This window comes from Passer domesticus, chromosome 5 (genome assembly GCF_036417665.1).
Source record: "Passer domesticus isolate bPasDom1 chromosome 5, bPasDom1.hap1, whole genome shotgun sequence".
Lineage (NCBI taxonomy): Eukaryota > Metazoa > Chordata > Aves > Passeriformes > Passeridae > Passer > Passer domesticus.
The window spans coordinates 17,059,065-17,062,274 of NC_087478.1; positions in this window are offsets into that span (position 1 = coordinate 17,059,065).

The window sequence follows — 3,210 nt, forward strand, 5'->3', positions numbered from 1 at the left end:
TGCTTCTAAGCCTTTCTACTTCTTTTTACAGTGGTAATTAAAACACAGAAATACTTCTACTGTGTATTTATTGTTGATCAGTATGTGTCATTTTTTTCGTACAAGTGTTACTCTTTTATTTCTCTGTCCTCACACTGCCCAGATATATGGGCCTTAAAATTCTTATAGGAAAAGAGTGATCATGTTTTACTTCAGCCTTCACTGAAGATTTAGCAGAACAAGCACTTTTAGCATGTTCTAACAAGAGAGGTGCTTTCAGCTGCATCAGTCAATCTGTTGCTTCTATACTTTAATTATTCTTTCTTTAACTTGGCAGATCAGATTTGTGTACAGTAGTATAGTAAGGGATATCTATATCCCTTCTGTAAATTATTCCTTACATATAATAAAAATACTTGGAAAAGTATTCCTTGGAATATTTGAAATAGCCCAAATACCCCAAAGACTGCTTCTGTGTTTTTTGATAGCTGCATCAAACTGCAGCTACGTATTCTATTGTTTAATGCAATACTATATTCAAAGGTAACTTACACAAATAATTGTTAGTATAACAGGCCTAATATCCAATTTATTTTTGTTATCCTATAAAAGGCATTCTACTATTCCTGTTCCCACTTCAGCTGAATTTTTTCCCTGCTCTTTTGTTCTGTCCTCTCCACCTTTGCTGGTCATTCCCTCAAGTAACTCAACACCTCTCACTTTGTTGTGTTCCACATGGATGAGATTGACCATATTTCCATTATCTAGTCAATTCACTTGTGCCATAAAACTGTCCCATTGGTTAATAAAGAAGATAGTTCACATTTCTCATGTTACTCTAATTAGTCATTTTTTTAAGTGTTGAAGTTTCTGTAATGCTTCCATCTGACACTGTTCTTTTTTACTATTCAGAAAAGAATGTTAATGGCAACAATACACAGGATAGAACCCTAAGATGGTATGAAACCTGCCAAAATGTGAGTTCTCTTGGGTTTATGGGGTTTTTTCTTTTTTTTTAATACTTTTAGCAACATTTTTGTAGCTTATCTTTGCATGTAAGGAGCTACTGAACTGAATTTCAAAATATGTGCAAAAAAAAGAAGGCACTGGCAGGAAGGTAAGAGTATTTATACTGAGAGTGGCAGAAAGAGATAAGCTTCATGAGAACATGCCTAGCTGAGCAAATGTGAGATAGTCTGTGGGTATGTCAGCAGCAAAGAGGATGTGATAAATATATAGAGCAGAAGAAATAAGAAAAAAAAATGGAGGATGTAAAAGGCTGGGGAAATAGAAAACTCAGAACCTGGAAAAAGAATACAAAACTTCCTTTTTTAATGAATAAAGACATGGTACAAGGAATTTAAAAAATAGAAATATATTTTGATACGAGACAGACAACAAAAAAGTGCAACATAAAACACCAGGAAAGGAAGAATAGAGTAGAGATATACATAGGAAATAATAAAGACACCAGAACTGAGAAGTTTGCTTGCTGAAATGTAATGTTTAACAAGACAAATGAACACAGGTTGGATAGCATACAAATGAGAAATCTTGAGCAACTCACAAAAGTCAGTAACTTTTCAATGTGTGTTAAATAAGATTAGCAGGGTGTCCAAGCAGTTCTGGTAAATTAAGGAGAGTTGTTGACCACTCAGAAAGAGTTTTCCCAAGTGATTCGTGGCTGCAAGCACAGCCAAGGACATGTTAGATGTGTCTAAATAATAATGAGTTCAGCAGCAAAAGAAGACACTTGGCAGCTCAGTGGATGGGGCTTTATAGGCTGTAGTACTGGCAATTTTTTAGAGCCATTTCTTAATCAGCAAATGAAACTATAGGTCCCTGAAAACAGCCACAATATGAACCACTTGCTTCTTTTGAAGAGACTACAATTTCTAGCAGCCAGAACTGTAACGTATGTATTCCACCAGGACATGGTGGGAAAGCAGAACTTCTATTGCCCTTCCATACTGAAAGGTTCACGTTCTGTGGGTAAGTGCCCCTCCTACAGAATAGCAAGGAGACCAAAGTAAATTTCATCAAGAACATGCTACCCTTGCTGTTTGTTATTTGGGTTCAGCCTTCACTGTGGCACTGACACATGCTCTAATTCAGAGAGAAGTTAAAATGACCTGCAAAGACTGGCATTGACTTTTGCAGGATTTGAAGCTGTATACCATTTTAGAAGCATATGTCCTGAAAGTGCAAACTCACCAGAATAGAAGCGGGAGAGGAAAGGGACAAAGATGGTGTTAAAATAAAACTTATTCAGTATTAAATCTCTATGTCTAAAATTTCTGAGCTGCTTGGAAATGCAGACATTTCAAAAGAAAAATCTTTCAGCTGTTGTATATAGCTTTGATATATTTTAAGTATGCTATGACAATAACTGCTAGCCAGGAATATATATGTGTATAGCTGAACAATAGCATTTAATGAAACATATTTATGGACAAAAAAGCCAAAAAGAGAAAATGCTACTTTTATACTACATAGCTAAAATATCAGCATTTTATTTATTTTAAAGGAAGTTGAAGTCATAATACAGTATAAAAGGAATCTTAGGATACTGTCCCTCCTTTAAGACCACAAGGGAAAAAAAATTATTTGTGTTTAATACAGCCCATGATCCAGCTAAATTTTACTTTTGTTTTGAGATAGGACAATTCATTACATAGCAAGTCAAAGGAAATAATTTGATTTTTACAGTTTATAGAAATTGTTTCTGGGAAAATATTTTAGGTGTTTTCAACTTGCTGAAGTTTATACACTGAGAAATATTAATCTCTGTGGGGTTCAGGTCATATTCAAAGTTGACTGCAGTCAAGGGGGATTTGTGGTGGGGGGGGTGTGGGTGTGGGTGTGTGTGTATATGCCTATAGCAGGGTTTCAACTGATATCAGAAAATGTGATTTAGACTCCAAATTGGCAGGATTTCTAAAATTACTTTAAGTTATTAAAATAATTTTCCCATTTCCTATATATGTCATCACAACCACAGAAGGCAAGCATTTCCAAAATGGTACCTTTTAGTCAGGCCAGATTTGGGAGAAAAGATATTTCAGTGAGAGCACCTCCTGTAGGGAGGATCCCCCAGTTCTGGTTAACACCATATATATTGAAGGAACTGACTGATGAGCTGTGTTTTTATTCCTTGGAAAAATAAAAACCACTGCTTTTCCACTGGTACACTTATCCTGTGTTGTGGGACAGAAAACATACAGCCTGGAA